This window comes from Leucopleurus acutus, assembly GCF_964270905.1.
Source record: "Leucopleurus acutus genome assembly, chromosome: 4".
Taxonomy (NCBI): domain Eukaryota; kingdom Metazoa; phylum Chordata; class Mammalia; order Artiodactyla; family Delphinidae; genus Leucopleurus; species Leucopleurus acutus.
The window spans coordinates 55614245-55636481 of NC_139146.1; positions in this window are offsets into that span (position 1 = coordinate 55614245).

The window sequence follows — 22237 nt, forward strand, 5'->3', positions numbered from 1 at the left end:
TTTCAGTGGTGTAGCTCCAAAGTGGCACAAATCAAGAATATCTTCAGGTTTCCATGAGAGCAAATATGGGAGTCAGACACATCTAAAAGACTATAGACCCAGGAAAGTTGTTTGGTTTCCAGTTTCCCTGAGGATCAAGGTGCTCTATAATATATAGTCTCTTTGTAAGAAATGCACAATTGCCCCTACCCAATATAGAATCAACTGAATTCCACAGGAAAATTATCTCATATTCTGTCATTAAAATCTTCACTTGAATTTTTATTTATTTTCCTGATGAGAGTCACTATGGATCTCAGAAACATTATTCAAAATCATCACCCTTTTAATTTTGCCCATATCTCACGTGTACCTACAAGGTGTTAGAAATATTATGTCTGCTTTTTAATGCAACTCATAATCTTTTCTCTCAATATTATTTACGTCTCAGACTATTAAGACAGATTAGTGGTAGAGTCACTGACAGGCACATTTTTTTGTCAAACATTTTTCTGACAAACTTGGACATTTGGGATAGACTTGGAGCCAGGAGCAAGAACATTGAAAACATTACTTTTGGTGATGAGGGAAAAGAAAAGATGATAGTGCAAAAATCAGAGTTCTGAGAACATAAGCAATATGGTTCATGGATTTGATAATTCTACTCACCTACATCAACTTCAATTATTTTGACTAAGTTTAGGAAAACTCTAAATTGTTACATTATTTTTCATGGTTTGTTTCAATAAAATTATGTTTTAATTATCCAAAAGAATGTCCTGTAACTTATAAATATTTACACTATCATAATAATTAAATGAGGATATTATACTAATTAAGGTCTAATTTTAACAGAAACATAGAATAAAACTATATTTTTACTTTAGAAATGTGATTGTAATGAACATTGGCCTTCCCTGTATGGACAAGTAATAATTCTCATGTTATGATGATGCTATGAGCTGAAGTCAGTCTATCTCTTTACTGCAGAATTTGTAAAAGCATTCCAGACTCTCCAAATGTTTTAAAATAGTTAATTTATTATAGAAGAAAGAGTTACTTTATTTTGCATTTTCTTAACTTCAATAAAGTTATTGAGAACCATTAAGTAAAGTCAGGAAGGCAGATTAAATGTACTATTAAGGCTATAAAGGAAATGTGCTAATGTTAATATCTGTCCTTCAGAAGAGGCACATTGCATGATTTAGAAAATAAAGTGAAAATTTGTATTGGGATTAGTGAAGCTAAACCCAGTTTCCTGGATAGGATTCAGGTAAGATCATTATATTCTTTCTCCTATGTCCTTATAGAAATTTTATTTGAATAGTATTATATCCCATCTACTTGTTTTATTTTTTTCTTCTATTTCCTATTCATCTGGCAATAAAATTTAAGAAGACTCTGTTAACCTTTAGTTTGTCTTGGTTTTCTTCTGTGTATCCAGGAATTTATCTGGTCAAATGGGGGTTATATTCAGTAATAGTATTGGGCATTTTTTTTTTCTTCTTATAGCATCAGGTTTTACAAACTAAAAGAGCAAGCAAAGAAGTATTTTTAATGACCAAGGCAATAACAAAACTTGATCTCTGAGAATTTTTTTTTTTAATGCAGCACTTTTTTTTTTTTTTCTGGTACGCGGGCCTCTCACTGTTGTGGCCTCTCCCGTTGCGGAGCACAGGCTCCGGACGCGCAGGCTCAGTGGCCATGGCTCACGGGCCCAGCCTCTCCGCGGCATGTAAGATCTTCCTGGATCGGGGCACGAACCCGTGTCCCCTGCATCGGCAGGCGGACTCTCAACCACTGTGCCACCAGGGAAGCCCCCAGTGTGTACTTCTTAACAATAGTAGACACAGGAAGAAATTTTATTAAATAAGAACTGAGATTACAACTCAAGATAAACAATTCAAACTTTGTAATTTGTTGTCAGTCATGTCACGCATTACACCAGGATAAGTCCATTGACTATTTTGTTGTTATTTTTATAATGACAGCAAGAACGTACCGTAGACAGTGAATTATGGAGTCATTACTGAAATTCTGGTAAGAAACAGTAAACTTTTCTTCTGACTTCTGCCTTACAATTTTACCAGAGGCATGCTGTAATCACCTCGACATGCATCACCTATTGTGTCTTACTACTACATAATATAATAGGAAGTAAAAACTGAACAATCTGATGAACTAATTAGAGTTCTGAGGAACTCAGCTAGTACTTACAATCACCTTTGTCACTTGGAATCACAGCTGCCTCTGGGTCCAAATGTTGAAGATTCACGTCTTACAACCTTATATTGATTCAGATTTTGTTTACTGTCAGAAGAAAAGAGCTCAACCTATTCTGCATCATTTAAAAATTATTTTGTTTTGTATAGAAATGTTTATACAATTTCAAATAAAAATAGAAAATAAATTCAAGTATGCTAATACCAATGCCAATATTTCCTCTTTTGCTAAATTATGTATACTATGTTAAAAATTACTTAATAGGAGACAAACTTCACTGTTAGGGCCAATAAGTAGAACACTTTTGGCACTTAACTGTTACTACCAATTCATTTAAATTTTGTTGTATTTCTCTGTTTTAAAAAAAAAACATGATTTGTAAGGTATGACTAACATGTTGGTACAATCATTATAACAAGTACTCAAATTCTGACACTTTAAATGAAAGCATTAACACCAGGAGGCAATGAAAAGAGAGAGATGAGTCAGTCCTTAGTTCCTGTGTGCTTCAGTACCTTCTTTTAATTATATCTGTTTCCTCCCCTGGGTCTTACTGCCATCAGGGACTGTGGAAATAACCACGTGGGGAAAAAAAGGAAAAAAAGTAGCTACAGAATAGGGCTACAATATTTACCGACATTCATTACAACCTGAAATATAACTTCTCTGTTAATATATCAATTTAATTATTAGACCAGCTAAAGAACATACAAGTGAAGAAGAACATTTTTCCACCCCTAGGGTCACATAGGAAACTTAACTGAATAAATAATTGCCTGAAATTTCTTCCCTTTTTTATCTACATTCACCACTTCCCATTTCTTCTTTACTTTCTATCAATTTGTAGTTAGATTTCAAGGAAAGCTTCTAGAAATAGCTCCTTTCTTATTCATCCAGCCATCTTAAAAATATAAGAAAAAGTAAAAATACACTGATCAATGCATATTTATCCTCATTACCTTTAATTTTACCTTTACCTTTTAATTTTAATATCTTGTGTATGCTTTTAGTGTTAAATAATTATCTCTTTTTCTACCCTACTCTCTCTCTATTTGTTTATACAGTCAGTAGAACCCTGAAGTAAAGAAGTTGGCACCTTGATTCAGGCATGTCTCGGTGCACTGCTGGTTTCCTACCTCTGACTTCTTGGAAAGCTTCAGTTTCCCTAAAAATAAAAATTTTAATAGAACCTATTTTACTAGAATAGTCTGAGGATTAAATAAAATAGTTCAGCCTCCTCCTAGGGTAAGTAATGGTATATTGATAATGCACATAGTTTATAGTTAAAATTGACAGTAATTATGTTGATATTGAGTTTTGTCATGAAGATCACAAATATCCCAATATTATGCTTTTTATTAAAATTTCAAGATGAAATTAGCTTTTAAAAATTGTTTATTTTCTTACTTCATTATTTCAAAATTGTTATACAAAAATTATAGAATTGATACTGCTAAAATAAGTGTCAGACAGCTAAAAAAACAAATATTTGACTCTTGCCTTTAAACAAGTTATAATTTAGTGATGAATGGACTTTATACATAAACACACACATATACACATACATGACCAAATAATATTAGAAATAAAATCAAGTACAGGGAATTAATAATTTTTGAGAATGACAGGAAAAGACACTGAGTAATGAAGAATTAGTTGAAGGAAGAGACTTTTGAAGAAGTGACTCAATACTGTCCTCATCTAGAGACTCTATGCTCATCTAGATTCTATTCATTCAGAAAGAAATGCTTAGAAACTGACATAAAGCTTACCTTCAACATGTTGGTTTACTGAATTTTGTTGGTTTACTGTCTCTTACTATTCGGCACAGGATTAAAGATTTTTGGGTAGTGTATATATGTCAATGCTACTCTTCATCCCAGCTTAGATAGCTAGTGGGAAGCAGCTGCATAGCACAGGGATATCAGCTCAGTGTTTTGTGACCACCTAGAGGGGTGCGATAGGGAGGGTGGGTGGGAGACGCAAGAAGGAGGGGATATGGGGATATATGTATACATATAGCTGATTCACTTTGTTATACAGCAGAAACTAACACAACATTGTAAAGCAACTATACTTCAATAAAGACGTTAGAAAAAAAAGATTTTGGGGTAGCTACATTAGTATGCATGTGGATTCGATGACAGTTCTCTTGTTGTTTTGGTCCAGATTATTGAAAGTTCCCCAAGGGCAGTGTTGAGCCAAGGTTTGCAATGTACAATTAAACTTGAAAGTAAGCTCCCTGAATCATCTGTCTTGTTCCCTTCGCTAAACAAATTCAGGGCAAAAGTCAGTGAGATTATTTGAAGTTAATTTTCTTGACAGTTGTTCTGATATTGTGTGTAGACTATGGAACACAATGAATCCAACTTGGTAGTGTTTAATTATTTACCCTTTATTTGAGTGTAGGTCTTGAATATGAAGATTCATTTCTTAAATAGTGCCACTCAAGTCACAGTAGAAATGTGGATTAAGTTCCTACATTGTTCTAAACTCTTTAATAGATTGCCAAGAATAAAAAAAATAAACAAGATGTCTGGCCTGATTAGAAATTAAGAGTTTACCACACATCTTTAAATATGATCAGTTCCATGGCCATTGAAGAATGAATGGCCATAGAAATTGTAGAAAATCACCAAGGTGTAAAAATATGTGAACCAAAAAGCAGACTGTTTCATGATACTGTACTAACTTTTAGCTTCAAACAGTAGAGCAGCAAAGAAAACTATCAGAGTTGACCATTAGCATCTAAAATACTAAACAGATGTCAGAAAAGTGTGACTCATTTACATAAAATTGATTGGGGTTCAGATTAAGGAATTATCACAATTTCCAGTTTGAAAGGATCTTGAAAATCATGAGGACTCAGCCTATTCCTACTATAAGTATAGAATAGTGGAAAACAGCTTAAGTTTTAGAGCCAATCTTACCAGGTTAAAACCTCTCCTCAAAACTCTTACTCTCTGCCCTTAAAAAAAAATCTCATCTTTCACTTTTACATTTCTAAAATGGAGTCTCTTCCTCATAAATATGTTTATTGTTTAATTTAATATGTGCAAAGAGTAAATGGTAGTGACTCACATATACTAAATAGTCAATAAAACTCAAATATTATGAAAATTATAAAGACTGTTTCCTTTATTACCTGGTGTGGAAAAACATTTTCTGTGAAGGACTAGATTATCAATATTTTAGGCTGTGCGGGCCATGTGATTTCTCTTTCAACTGCTCAGACGTGCCACTGCAGAGTGAAAACAGCCATAGAAAATATGCAGATGAAGAAGGATAGTTGTTTTATAATAAAACTTTATTTAGCACATTGAAATTTAAATTTCATATATTTTTATGTATAAAAAATATTCTTCTCCAAACGATATGTTTCAACTACTTAAAAATGGAAAAAAAGAAAAACATTCCTAGATTGTGGGCTGTGCAAAAGTAGAGAACAGACTAGATTTGTGCCACGGACTGTAGTTCTCTGACTCTTGTTGTATTATTTCAGGCAAGCCTCTTGTGCAACTTGGACTTGCTGGCCTTGTCTATACAATGGAGATTGCAGGGTCTCCTTACCTGATGCAAAGATGTTATAATATGCTAATGGAGAAATGTTGGAAAATTGGTCAATAGTAAACAATTGATGATGTTTATATGATGCAGTTGTAAAATTGCAGAATACAACCAGAAATTCTTACATTAAACTATATCTTTATTTTTTTCTCATTTTAAACAGTTATCACACTTGTAATCAGTAGAATAGTGTCTTTCTCATTGGGCTTAATATAAGTTCCTAACGGCAGGAACTCTGCCTATCCTATCTACCCTGATCTCAGTATCCATTAGAATGACTGGTACATGGTAGGTTGTCAACAATATTAATTGAATCAGTGAATGAAAAAATAGATAAAAATAAAATAAAGCATATTCCATTATTTAGTCCTATCTTTTCCACTTTTGAAGAGTTTAAACTTAACTGGATGAAATAAAAGAGAATTTGGATTACAAGCTAGTGGACTATTGTTGAAATAATCATTATTGTTGCTTTCTAGATCATCTGTTATGCCTCGGTTGGCCAAGACCTTGAGTATGTGACTCTATTATAACTTGCCTAGAAGCCCTTTAACCAGTTTCTTTTTTCACTTTCCTTCTTTCCATTCTCAGTCATTTCTAGTTATTATGATTATTTTAATTTTTGATCCAAGCTTACTGTTAAATATCAGCAAATACTCTCAAATACAGACTTCTTCAATCTATTTTTAAAAATAAAAATGACCATATGAATGCATCTGTGAAATCTGATAGGTTACATGTTCAACAAATTTAGTAGGCAATATATAGCTTTTTGGAGGTATTTTGAGAAGAAAATTAACAGGCTGTATTGTTACCATTGAAAAATACTTCCTCTTCTTTTCCCTCCTCCTTCTATTTTCCAGTTCTCTAACTGATATCTTGACTTGTTTGTTCTACATTTTTTAGCACCTGTTTTCTAAGGACTAAGGATTAAGTTTATATATTTTCTACTCCTCACATTTTTCAATTTCTCTTTTCTAATAGAGCATCATTATTGCCTGTCAAAGATACTGTTGACAGATTCTCTTATTAAACCATCCATGTTCCTGAAGCCCCAGGTAACAACCACAGCAATGATCTGCTACAGAAAATGGAGAATAAGATTCCACACTTTTTCTTAAAAGAGGCTAAGAGAGAGAAGTTTCTTTTGTAGCCCACAGAATCATCTGGCATTTTCCCATAGATTTACAACAGGAAGGTGATTTGGAGCTTCCACCAATGTATTCCCCCAGAGCTCCTTGTAGCAAGAGTAAAGAGCTTTGAGGGTGTGAGATCACTTCCCACATCTTTTTAACATCCCTACTTTTCCCACTAGATTCATCATTCTTATCTAAGAAGGAAGATTCTCATTTTCCATGCTTTTACTCTACCACAGTGTACTTAAGGGAGTGATATGTGGGAATATGGTCTCCAGAGTGCCTTTAAATTTTCAAGCAAATGCAATCAGCACACCCAATGGAAAGTATACCATATTCTGCTACACCAGAGGTTAGGTAGTTGGCATCTTGCCCTTTGCTTAACATGCTAGCCAGTACAAAGTAATTTATATTATGTCATTTGTTATTCTTAGGTAACATGCTTTGACCATTTTGCCTTCAGTTGAAAGACACTGTTATACTTAAATCTTGAATTCTATATATTTAAATTTGGACTAAATTACTATTCAGTCAAGATACCAATTTCTAGACTTGTAGTTTAATGACAGTATTATGCTCATTGGTATTGTATCACTACAAAGGCACTCATGAATATACATTTAAATCAGTGCCATAGGTCAAGGGTTGCACTAAGATGAAGTTATGACTGTACAATATCAGCATAAAAGGATAAAATTGATGACCAGTAAAGTCACTGTAATTCCAAGGAGCAAATAAGATGTGATTTACACTTTATTTTGCATAGTAAATGGGGAAAAAAAGACCTTTTTTTGTTTCAAAGAATTCATGTTCAGTGAAACCTTTTAAACAATATACACTTCAATTTTTATAATCCAGCTACATGAATAACTTCAAATAAATGATTTAATTAATCATTTGAAATTATACAACTGTTTCAACTAAATGGTGTAGTTAAAATGAACTAAATGTCTTTATCCCAAACTCGTTTCTAGAAAGCTTACATTCTCAGTGGCACAGATTTATTTGAATATTCTGTCATGCAAGGCCAGTTGCTAGCCTTCATAATCTTTATACATGTAGTCATATAATGGCTATATTCTCCAATGTGCCTTTATGTTCTTATGTTTCCTCTTGGTTGGCATCCTTTCTTAGTTCTAATTGCTGTCTGTCTTTATCTCTCTTTTTCTCTCTCTGACACACACACACACACACACACACACACACACAGAGTTTACTGCTGCCACCTCCTTGCCATTTCTTTCTAGCTTGCATATTTTACCATTTATCTGATAACAAAGATTTATTGTTGAAAAGCAATAGTAAGAAGAAAGAAAAGTAATGTTTGTTATCACATCCTAATTTGATTTCCTTGATGACTTTGATGCCAAAGGTGCCTTATAATTATCAGTAGAACTAATAATTATTTCAGCATAATTATGATTGTGTATGGGGAAAACTGAGGTGATCAATAGAATTAAATGACTAAACTAGCATAAAACCATAAGTGAAGTGATTTTATAATGCAAGAAAGTGAAAAGGCAGAATCCATGTTTTATGTTCCCAAAACAAGTGGCCAAAAGAAAAGGAAGAAAAAGGTCACTCTATTCCTTCTTATTCAGAATTGAACAAATCTATGTAATGTGTTGTGAAATGTAGTTATTGACTCATTGTAATTATTGTAGTAGGTAACTAATCTCCAATTATATCATCAAAATATCCACTCTTTGAAAAATTCATTAAATTTCCTTCAATGCTAACATACCCAGCTGCTATAAATCACCACATATTTTTTGTTACTTTTATTTCTCAGAAAAGTTTGAAAAGTTTCTTCACCTTTTGTGCTGAAACTAACCCAGAACAACACACACAAATTCCCATTTAAGTATCTATTTTGTGTTTAGCTCATCTGTAGAGATATGTAGCTACTATATTATATGCAGAATTTTGAACTTTTACATGGTTCTCTACTTGCAGGTTGCAGAAATTAACTTGAACAAAATAAAGATGTCAGTTTCCAAAGAGAAGTCAGAAATGTTTCACAGGGTCCTCAATGTCCAGCCAGGACTAAGGGAAGACTGGAACAGGGAACTAGAAGGCTGAGAGGGAACCGGGATATGCTAATTTCCCTCTTTGTCTCTGCTTCTCCTGTCACGCCCTCCTTCTCTCTTTCTGCAAACTGTCTCTCTCTGATTTACTGCACAGTGGAACTGGTTCATTTGTGCTCTAGCTTTCTATCTCCCCTTGTCTCTCTTAGACTCTCTCCTCCACGATTTTTATTCCAAATACCTGGGTATTTCATTCATACCTGGGTGATGATCATTCCAACTTAGATCACCATCTGTAGCCCAGTCAATTGTGAAGGAGGAAGTGGGGAGGATTACTTTGTTTAGAATGGCTGGGGTTGGTGGGGGGCGCGGGGGAGCTATTAGCCTCTAAAAGAACTGACTGAGCTCCACAACCAGTTCAAAAAATATTCTCTGCTTGTGATGTGTGCTTCCCTCCACTTGGGATCTTATAATCTCAAGAGGCCCTTGAGTTAGACATTTGAATAATCAACTGCAGTAATTAGATTTTAGGATTTTCGACTTTCAAGTAAAGAAGTCTATAATGTATACAAGGTTACTCAATGCTTACAAGTTACTTTATTATAAGTTGTTTATATTGAGGCTACATCTCAGCTAACATCACTATTTATGCAAAGATATTTGTGGAGAAGATTGAGAGATTGATTGCCATCTAAAGTTCATAATGTTCAAATGTACAAATAGAGAACAGGTAACAGAGCTTCTCATCCATGAAAAAGGAGAGATTGTTACATAAATTCAGAAAAAAAAGTGATTTAAGAAGTAAAAGTGTGTAGTTCATGTCAAATATTTAAGAAGCTAGAAAAGATGAAGCATGAAAATGACTCTCACCTTTGCCAACATAATCCAGATATCCTATATAGAAAAATTTGCAATCAAACAAAAGTTATTGTATTTGAGATTTTAGCAAAAAGTACTGGTTTAGAAGTAAGTGGAGAGTGTTTCTATGTTTTGTAGTGAGTGAAAATGAGAAGTTTCCAGGGGAAACAATATGAGGCAGAAAAAAAAAGAAACTGTGCACAAATATCCATTACACCTTCTTTCATTTAGTTTTAAATCCCACCACCCCCACCACCCCGGAGATCTAGCTGTCCATATGGCTGCTCAGCTAGAAAAACATATCCTATATTCTTTTGCAACACGGTATGGCCATATTTTGGTTTAAGCAATGTGAGCAGAAATAAACTTACAATGTGTTAATTGCCCTCTACTTCAAATTCCCCCTTTCCTGATAGCAGAACTATGATGAGATTGGAAGCAGCTGCTTTGAAGCCAGAAATGTAAAACCCAGGGCTAAAGAGTTGGCAACCCTGATACCTCTCTTCTGCTTAATTCTAGGCTATTTCTTTCCAGAGAAATGTACTTTAATTCTATTTAAGTTTCCGCATGCTAACCTCTATTCATGAAAACAAAAGGTAACATTTAACTGAACTAGTCTACTTGAAAAGGAATGAGCTCATTATAATTTAAAACTGGAAGGAGTAAAACTTGCTCAGTGAAAAGTATGGGGGTATATTTTGTCTATAATAGAGATGCAGGTCCAGGCAGTATGGTAGAAAAGTGAGTTGCACTTGATTCTCTAAAGGAAAAGAAGAAATAAATAAGAAGAGAACAGATAACAGAGCTTCTTGGATTTTAGGTTGCAGGTAGGAAAGGAGCACGCTGAATAGAAACATGGTGGGATTTATTAGTCCTATCCTCATGTGAGGATGTGAGAAGCCAGGGCTTGATAAGATCAACTATCTTCTGCTATCCATATTAATTTCCTTCAAATATGACTTGATTCTCAGGTAAAAGTGTTGGGATTCTTTCATTGTAGCCTACACAAAACCATTGACCAGGTACGAAAGAGGAAGTGACAATTTATTAGTGCCCAGAAGGTCTTACAGATAAATCAGTGCATTTGGATTTAGGCTATACAGGCAGCAAAGGCTGAGAGAGAAGGAAATGATGTGAAAAAAAGCTCAAAAGTGGAACAAGGGCCACATAGAAATACTCTGTAAATCAGATGGACAACTACGTGGACCCTAAGACATAGAGTATTAAGGCTAAATTATAGAATATTAGAAAACCTGTAAACTAAATCGTTTATTTTAGAGGACGCTGAGAGCCAAGGATTAGAATTTATGTGGTTCAGGGTCATGCAATCAAACTGAGTTAGATTCACTACTAGAATCCATGGTGACTTGGTTTCCTGATCCATGATTTCTGCAGACACAAGCACAGGTTTGCATGTTTGTGTATGTTGTGGAGAGGCATAATACGTGAAATATAATAATTGTCTCTTTTTGATGTTTAATTGAGAGTTTATCTTTTTAGTTTATGATGAGAAGAGTTTCCTTAAGAAGATATTGGTATCTTTGAAGAAAATGAATGAATCGGTAAGACATAAACTTCCACTATAAATTTTGCTTAGCTTTTTAAAGTATTAAATCAACAATGATTATATATTATTTTTACTAGATTGATGTGAAATACCTTCTAATATTCAGTCTTTTATTTGGGCTGTTTGATTCCTAATTTCTTACCATGTCTATAGTTTCTTTTCTTTTTTTCTTTCTTTCTTTCTTTCTTTCTTTCTTTCTTTCTTTCTTTCTTTCTTTCTTTCTTTCTTTCTTTCTTTCTTCCTTTCTTCCTTTCTTCCTTTCTTCCTTTCTTCCTTTCTCTCCTCTCTCTCTCTCCCCACCCCCCTTCCTTGCTTCTTTCCTTCATTCCTTCCAGTTTTACACACAGAAAAGGACCTATGAACACAGCAGGGTAATAAAAAATGAACCACTTTTCCACATAATAGGACTTTTCAAGAGATTCAAATGAATACCTACGGAGACATCATAACTGTAAAGGGGCAGCCAAGACCCAAATAGAAAAAACGATGTGCAGAGCTCAAAGTTTGCCCAAGGAAACACTGATTTAACTGAAAACCATCATTAAAATGCTCTTCTACACCATTCAAAATCAAACACTTGCACTATAATTGACTCTAGGTTTGCTACTTCTTCTGTGTGTTCAACTTATTAGTTTCTTAATAGAGAGACACTTTAAATGGTTTGGGCAGGACCTCAGTAAAGGAATCAAGAGACGTTTCAATCCACCAAAGAACTATTTTTCTGAAAGAGTACAAGAATCAGATGGCAGCTCACTGAATTACGTTACCTGTTTGAATGTTACACATTTACATTCCATGTCTTATGACCCTTACTTCTTAGAGCTGTCTTTTGGAATGATGAGAATTTTATCTGACTACATGTGTGCCCATGGCTCCTACATCTCATTTTAAGCCTGGACTTCCATTCTTCTTCAGTTTCAGAGCCATCCATCACACTGCTGTTCTGCTTTGTCCTGCTTTGTCCTCCGGTTCCTTTGTGTTCCCTAAATCAGAAATGAGCACACCTTCCCTCCAGTCACCTGTATGGAGTCCTCCCCATTCACCTACCTTGCCAGGTGGGGGTTAGGATGGAAGATAAAAGGTTGCTGTCCCCTAGAGTGTGAACCGTAACATCGGTGCCCCTCTCTGTCTACTCTTGTATACCCCATGTCTGTCATGGAGCCAGGTCCACATAATAATAGTTTGCTGAACGAATACATGAAAAAAAATATGTGAAGCTTGTGATTGATCTAATAGCAACAGTTCATTGAAAATAACCCTAAAATGTGGAAACTATTTTAAGTTGACAATATGTGGAGCATTAATACTCACTAGAAACAATGTGATCTCATTTCATTACACTCTACATACTTAAGTGTTCCCTATTGTATTCTTCTGTATACTTTCAAATCAGAAGCACGACAGCTCCTTTGTATGCTGAACTACCACATGGCAGACACATCTTCCAAACAAGGGTTTGTGCACTTCAGCAGCTCAGCGGGAAACAAGTTTTTCAATAAATATCTTTCCTTAATTGTCTAGCTCATTAATGATTTTTATTACATCTGAAAGTGTGCCAAATCCCTTATGGAACTCAATTACATTTCAAGTGAAAAGCACAATACATGTAAACACTGAGATCTTATATAAAGATTTTTTTCCTCTTTTTTATCCCTCCCACTGAGACACTCTAGAATTTAAAACTATAATGTCTTCTGCTTCATGCATCAACACATGATATAATGTAGAATATAGTAAGATTGAGAGCAAGTGAAATGCAAGTGCTAGGTCCCTAAAAATGTTCTAAAAAGGAAAAAAATAAAACAAAGTAGGATTTCAGGCTCTGAACTTAACCTTTTGTTTGTATATGAAATAAGGAAGGGATTCTTGTAAAATGATTTTTTACTCCCTCTGGAGAGAGCAAACTTATTGGGCAATAGGTTATCCTTCAGCCAGCATCAGCGCAGCTATAAATCTACAATGTACGGAATCAACAGAATTCATTACTTGCCATTGAATGTAAGGCTTAAAAATCTCAATGGAGAAAAATATCAAACTATATGTGCCTGTTCTCTCTGTATTTTTCTCATTTAGTAAACATTTTAGGTGAAACAGTTGTGTCTATTACTGAATTTATCTTTACAGGAATGTTATGGGTTTGTAATAAATATTAAATAATAATCAGAAGAGCTCAGAAGAAAAATCTCACTTTAATTTTAAAGCAAGAAATCTTACAAACAATAGTTTTATTAGAAAACAATGTACATCAGTAAATATATTTAAATTATAATATAATTTGTGAGTAGAATTAGTATGATGCCTTGTTCTTTATACTTAGATATTTCCCTCACATTATATTTAGAGAAAACTGTTTCAAAATATAAACTCTTCATATTCTAGCTCAAAAGCCATACTTATTTCATGGAATCACATAAATGATATCTAACAGGATGACTGTTAGTTTTGCATGATGGTTGTGATTCTAATCTAGATAGACAAAAAAAATCTTTTAAAAATATGTCATAATAAAGGTCATCTGATCATTTGGCCTTCAGAATGAAGACAAGCAAACATGACAGTGATCATGAGAATAGGGTCTATAAACCATGATCAAATCATATGGTTGAAATGAAATATTAGGATACTATTTGAATAAAAATCTGCAAATGTTTGAGTGCTAATTATATCAGTCATAATTTGACCACAAATGTTAAAACCTTAGCAATGTAAACCACTGGATAGACAAATCCCTGATAAAGAGTAGAGGTAAGAAATTCAGAATTAACTGCAATATAAGATATAATTATGGAGAATGAAGATGATGGTGATGATGATGGTGATGATGATGATGTCTTGCAAAATAAATGTCACTACATTCTTTAAAACTACAGAGAACTGAGGTACTTTTACACTTGTAGGTAGAAAAGGCTTGATTTAAGAGGGTGCTGACTTTTAAGCTGGTTCTTAAATGAAGGTATACATTTTAATATACAGTTCAGGTGTTTTGAATGGGTTCAATGCATCTAGAAATGTTACAGAGAAGTATGAAAGAAAAAGTAGTGCAGTTTAAATAGAATAACACCTTAATATGTTGGTTTAGTGATAGGCAAATCCTGTTCATTGTGATTGGTTAAGGAAAGCACTGAATTTTGATGGAAACTTGATTCACTATACAAAAGTTTCTGTTTTTCTTTATTTTTACTGTTTTACACATTTTGAGTAAAGAGACTTCTCTTGCTTAATCACACTAAGCAAAATTGCATATGATAGAATCTGTATCAGTTTGACTGGGGTTTATATAAACTAAATTAAGAAATTTTATGAGACTATTCTAGAGAGTTGTGTTTTACTGAAAGTAAAATAAAACCTGGAGTGTGACATAAGGCTTTATATTTTTGCATTTAATTTAATAAGTATACTTTTGAAGCTAATAGAACATTTCAATACAGTAACTTTTAATATCTCACACTTGTACTATTTCTTAAGCATTATTAACTGTGTATTACTAAAATAGAAGTTATGCCAGAGGCCAAATCTAATTTGCTCATCACAAGGCCAATGCTGTCACATCACCTGCCTCAAAACAAAGGCTCAGAGAAGAATGAATAAAGTATTATATGAATACTAATTTAATGGAATCCACTGCATTTTGAACATAAATATTTTCTAAACTAGTAATCTTTAAATGTTTTTGATCATATACCTTTTAAAATAATTCCCGAACTATATAACCTCAGGTAATGTTGTTTAGTAGTATGTGTAATTATCTGTCATAAATTTAAATCATTTTATGGAATATAATTTATGTTGTATTATAAATATTGACATGTTAAAATAAAATCAACACATTAGTTTCAAAATATACATCCAATGTGATAGAAATATCAGAGTAATTTTAATACTATGATCATACATTTAGTAATTTTATATCATTTGTTTCCTCCTTTAACACAAATTCATTTATTCTGGGATTGTTTCTGTTTGTTAGTTTTGGCCACACAGCGTGGCTTGCTGGATTTTAGCTCCCTGAGTGGGGACTGAACCTGGGCCCTCAGCAGTGAAAGTACAGAGTCCTAACAACTGGACCACTGGGGAATTCTCCATTTATTCTTTAAAAAATTATTTATTGGGCATCTGATATGCATCGGTTATTGTTCTAGGCATTGACATATGTGGTGGTGATTCCTGCTTTCATCCTCCAATTTTGTATAGTTTACATTGTCTTCTAGATATCCTGTTTAAGAGATCAAGCCATGCACACATTTATCTTTAAGTAACATGTTGCTCTTATGAGTCTGAATATTTATAGGATTTTTAATATTCTACCTTTTTAAAGAAAAACTCAAATATCAGTATTTTCATCTAAATAGTTGACATTTTAGACAGCCTTTTCAATTTTGGAACTTAGGTCAACAAGTTATATATATATATATATATATATATATATATATATTTTTTTTTTTTTTTTTTTTTTTTTTTTTTTTTTGCGGTACGCAGGCCTCTCACTGTTGTGGCCTCTCCTGTTGCAGAGCACAGGCTCCGGACGCGCAGGCTCAGCGACCATGGCTCACGGACCTAGCCGCTCCGCTGCATGTGGAATCTTCCCAGACCAGGGCACGAACCCATGTCCCCTGCATCGGCAGGCGGACTCTCAACCACTGCACCACCAGGGAAGCCCAACAAGTTATATTTTTTGACTGTTTTTCTGATACTGTTCTTTTTTTCTCATTTTTTTTATTCAGAAATGATACAATTCCTAAGAGTCATATGGAAAAATAGTACATTAGGATGTAGCTCAACTTGAATAATTAAAAGAAAAGAAAAAGAAATTCCACAAGAGAAAACTATTGTCTTTAACCCACTTTCTAGTTTTAAGACAGTTCATAGATACAGAGCTAATCGTTTCAAGAATAGAATAGCCCAGTTCACCTTGGGGAAAGACTCTACAATACCATCCAGTATATATCATAATCATATCCCTATACCTCCCAAAGGACCTGTGGGCATTAACCGGAGAAACTGTATATTGGGGAATTTAATCCCAGATTAAAATTTTAATTAAATTTTAAAAATTAATTTATTATTATTATCTTATTTAAACAACTTCCTATTTATAGAAAAGTCAGTAAAGCTCATTTAAGAGATGGAACTGCAAGATTGAGCAGTTATTTTTGCTCGATACCATGGGGTGGCTACCTCAATAATACACATTTGTGTTTGCTCGCTGTGGTTTCTACCTCACTGCCTTTGGCCTTACTCCTGTTTCTGTAATTATATCCCTAAAAAATGGATTATAAAATTTATTTATTTATTTATTTTAACATCTTTATTGGAGTATAATTGCTTTACAATGGTGTGTTAGTTTCTGCTTTATAACAAAGGGAATCATATACATATATCCCCATATCTCTTCCCCCTTGCGTCTCCCTCCCTCCCAACCTTCCTATCCCACCCCTCTAGGTGGTGGGCTTATAAAATTTATGACCAGAAATTTTTGTATTGGGCTCTGCTTTAAGGGGAACACAAGCTAAGACAATTTATCGATACTCTGAAAAGTCAGTCTGAGAAAGGCCTTTTTTGTGGTTTTGCTTTGTTAGACACTTACTGTGTGAGATTTACTTATGAATTAACTTTGATTTTAATAATCATTATGTTTCTGGAGAGCCAATCATGGTGCCTCTCTTTCTTTTCTCCAACAAGTAAGGAACACTTCCAGCATGAGCCATTTCCTCAGTGTAAGAGATACCACAGCACACCAAGGGATTTAAAGTCTTAGATGATACCTGACATAGCTATCCTATTTTTATGATACTTTACGTCAGTCACCCAACTAATAATAAAACAGTCCCCCACTCCCACCCAGTCAGCTAGACCCAAGACACAAAAGCTAAGGAAAAATTAGATAAATGTACCCTATCCTTCTTTTAGTTTACTTCACCCTGAAGCATACTGTTTTCTAGGCACTTGGCTATGGTTCCCTCTTTGCATTTACATCTTATTTAAACACTGGGATATTTTAAGTTGTTTTGCAACTCAATTTTAAGTTGTTTTTTTCTGGGAAATATATACTCTCTCTTCTCCAAAGCTTATTTTTATTTTATACATATATATATATATGTGTGTGTGTGTGTGTGTGTGTGTCTCTCTCTCTCTCTCTCTTTCTCTCTCTCTCTCTCTATATATATATGTGTGTCTATATATATATATAAAATCTATATATCTTATATATATGTGTGTGTGTGTATATATATATATATATATATACACATACATACATATACATATCTTTTCCCATTATTTAATCCCTCAAGTTTTTACATTGGATTCCCAGTCTCCTTACTTTGATGGTCTGTTTGAAAATGTTTCCTTAGTTCTTACACTCAGCTGAATAACTCAGATATACTTTTCATTCACCATATGCATATTCCCCTTTATATCACTGAGTATCGATGAAATAGCAGAGTAAAATCTTTATCCGATAATTTTCTCATCTGAGTCACCCAAAGAACGGTCTCCTTGAATGTCTTTTCTCTCGGAGGGTAAGACTATTATTATTATGTTCACTAATATGTTTTATCATTTAGTAAAGACATTGTGATTGTTAATTTCTGGAGACTCTAAATTCTATTCTTCTGAAGAGTGTTATTGTTTGTTTTCTATCTGGTTTTGGCAGACAATTAACTTGGTTGGACTCACTTGCAGGTGTCAACTCAAATCTCAGTCCTGTTTTTTCATTCTTAACTAGGATGTATGTTGTCTTCCTTGGTTTTTACCTGGTTTGGGTATCAGCCAGGGATTTGGGCAGCACTTACAGATTTTCAGATTCCTGATCTCTAGTTCAATTATTTTCAGAATTTTCTGTTAGACTTTTCATCCTTCGTTTTTGCCCTGACTCTTTCCTTTAGTTCCTCAGGCTGGAAAGACATCTACCAGAATTTTATCTTCTTAATGTAACACCGGTTAGTGCCAATACCTTTCTTAATCCCCTCAATATTTTCCCTACTTTCCTGAGAATCTTTTTCTATGTAGGAGATGTTTTCTTACTATTCACCATGTTGAGTCATTTCTCTTGGACAATTTCTGTCATGCTCGTTTTCAGTAAAAGTGTGCAGCATCTATACTGTATCACTAAGTAGGAACTTTATTCTTTTTCCCTTCTTGTAAATGATAATCTATGAAAAGAACAGTGAAGACATTACCATATATTTATCTGTGAATGAGTTACTTAGAAAGTGGAATTCGTTGGCATAGCATGGGAGATCTTACATATTACATTGAATGAGACAAGGAATTATATTTGTTGCTGGAAAATACAATTGGGCACTAACTTCACCTTAACTCATCTTATGAAAAAATATAGGAACTCTGTGAGAAAACAGTACAGACACTAAACAGGACTATCCTCAGATAGTGTCCTGGTAGTGAGATAGGTCAGGAAAAGTGAGCAGTGGTGGGAAGAGACCAGAAAGAATTCTGAGTATTAACTGAATCTGGATAGTGACCATCCTTTTATGATGAAAAGCTGATTGCTCAGAGACAGTCATCATGACTTTTTTTAAACTGATAAAATAACCCCCATGAATCAAATGGAATATTGTTTCCTAAGCACATTTTCTTCATCTTACTCTTCTTTTGAAATAATGGGCCACTTGATGTTACTAATATGTCACCAAGCAAAAGACAATGTTCATCATTGGAAGTATTTATGTTCCAGCTGGACAATTTTGTGTTGGGACTGTTGTGGATCCAAGGATTAGAAGAGGGACATAGGAGGAGAGTGTTGTTGTATATGATGTTTAGTATCACTCCAAATTTGAAGTATAATAATGCAAATATTTTATTTGTCCATTAGTGGGCAAGAAAGGCATTCGGCTTTTTGATATCAGGTTACCACAAATACATTTTTATGGGAAAAATTATACCAAAACATTCAGATGCATTTGTATCTTATTGCAAAGAGTTGATTTTCAATGCCAAGCAATTGAGAGTTTACTGTTAGCAGTTTTTAATTTCCTGCCTTAAGAACTGCTTTGTGTCATGACTGCTGACACCTTAGTCTACAGTCCACTCAGTATGTAAAACAGGGTGACTCTTCCGCAAACTTCTTGCTACTGGAATACTGGCTCGATTACAAGGGATTTTCCTCCTGGGACTGAAGCAACTTTCTTCCGCTGTGATGATTTCTTCCCTCTCTAAAGCTATGCTGGGCTTAGGACCCACACTTCCCTGGTCTCAGAATGTCAGAGAAGGAATCCTATACTCCCTCTCTCCCTAGGGCAGGTTGAGGCCCACAGTTTGATTTAAATCATGTAAGCTGTAATAATTGGAAACTGCAGGGGATTAAGACAATTTGTTAAAACTGCATACTTGTGAAACAGAAATGGCTGAATTGTGAAAGACAAGTCTCAGACACGGATGGCCTATTTTATATTGTTTGAAATGAAATCTTAGAAATCAGTGACACCAGGCCAGGGAAAACAGACCTGTTATAGAGAAACCCAAGTTCTCAAATGACTAGGAAAAAGAGAAAAAGAAGAAGATATTGGCCCCTGTTTATAAAGCAATCACACATACACACACGCACGCACATAAAAACACACACACACAGAAACAAAAATTCACATCACACAACCCAGCCCCACGCAGGCGACCTTATAGATTCAAATTTGTTATCTTTTATAGGTAACTTGATTTTCATGTTCTCTATTTCATATCTGGGAATAACTAATGATATAAAATTTATGAATAGATTGTTTCATAAACATTCCTGGAAGATAGATGCAAAGAAGCCAAGATGACTACAGAAATTGAAATATGACCTCCTGCAAAACATTCGCACAAGAACAACAGTTCAGAAATACAGGTAGATAATGAAGATCATCCATACAAAGAAAAAACATTATCTGGGAAATATTAACAAAAAATGAAAAGCTGAAGAAGGCATTTAGCTTCATTGGATCCAGCTTACCATGTGACTTGAGAATAAATTTTAATTAAGGGAGAGTAAACAGAACAATCAGCAAAGCCATTCAGGGAGAGGAGACTTCAAGCTAAGTGGCCAGTCTGTAGTGTCTTTCAATGACCCTGGATAATTAGAAGAGTAAACGGTCATCTGAGGAAGATAAACTCCTAATCCATTGTCTGTAATGTAGGTTGGTTTTCTTGGCTGTGAATGCATTTGGTGTGCATTGAATGTTCTGTCTCTCAGAGACTGCCAAGTTTCTTTGGATTTATGCTCCATTGAAGAGAGACTTGGATTTATTATTAAAAAAAGCATGAACAAAGGCCTATGCAGTGTGTTAGACAAGTTTTAGGTTAGAGGGCATAGTGGAATGACTAACAAATAGGAAGTAATCTCCAGAATTCCTCTTACATATAGGAAAACAGTCAGTAATTAAATCTAGTGGATTTTTTTCTACTCTCAGAACTTCAATGGGGTTATGATAAAATTTTATTTATCAAAATACACCCTGAAATAAAGTAGTTATTACAGAAAACTTATATGGTAATTACTATCTCATTCCAACATCACTGGATATTTCCTCAAATCATGTATCAGTTGTGAAAAAACCAAAATACCACTTCAAGCAGTAGGTATTACTTGATTGTAGGAAAGATAGTATTTTGAAAAAGTGAACTTTCAAAGTTATAGTATTGTTCAAGAGAAGTTTATTGAGTATTCTTAGATATTGTGTGCTTTTGCTGATCTGATTGACATGTGGGTGAAGAAAGATCTGTCACTATTTGGTGACAAAGTAACATGTATTTTGGAAATCCTTTTCTTTCTTTTTTTTAAATTTATTTAATTGTTTCGCTTCTAAGAGCTCCCTACAGGAAACTAATTTTGCGTGTTCTTTTTCAAATACTGTACTGCTTGAGGACTTTGACAAACTGTGTAATGAAGGGTTTAGTCCCCAGTAATGAATGTCACGATCTTAACAATAAGATCCAACAAACAATTTGAAGTGATGTAGCGAACGCTGACTCTGCTGTCAAGCACACAGAGTCTGACTGGTCTAAATAATTACTGGAGTTTGGCGGAGATACAGTTTGCACAGCCCAATACGATGGCACCTGCTGAGACTTTGCATTATTTTGAAAGATAATAGGTTCTTCCAAAGGAATGAATGCTTTCTAGTACAGTAATTGAATGCAGGAATCAATACACTTGCTTTCTTTGTGTTCTTGAGAATCTTTTTATTTGGGAGTTGTGTTTTGTCAGCCAGGTTATATTTTAAGGAGTGCCTATTAGTCTTGGTATTATTATTTGTTGAGTCCCTTCAAAGAAGAATCAGTAGTAGACATTTGGGAAATGTGGTTGCAAAGGATAAAATATGTACTGCTAATGTATTATAATTATGTATTGATTATTTAACTTTATATTATATAGTATATACATATGTATATATGGGCAAATGGGGCTGAGGCAAGTTTATTCAAGGCACTGATTGTGGAAGACTTTATTTTTTTGTCTTTTTCTACAGTTTTGATTATATTATCTTTTTTTGCTTTTTCATACTGACCTTCCTGTCTAAATTGAGCATAGTCTAGGACTAGACAAGGAGGTAGAATATTAGAATGGATAGATAACAATGACACTATACGTAGACTGCTGGTAGAAACTTTTTTTCCCCTCCATTGTCTTGAAGGACTAAAAATGACACAGGAAAATAATTTCTGTAGTTTCTTTTATTACAAGCAAGGGGTTTGAGAAACAGAAACTTCATGATAGGACCCCAGACACTGTCCCTGCTGGGTTATTATTGGACATCTGAATGAATTAGACCACTGGAATCTACCAGAAATAATAGCACTATACCTGCACTTCAAGAAAAGGTGTCTTCCTGTGGTTCCCAAAGTGTGACTCATTTTTAATTACACTGCCTGATCTGAAATAAGAG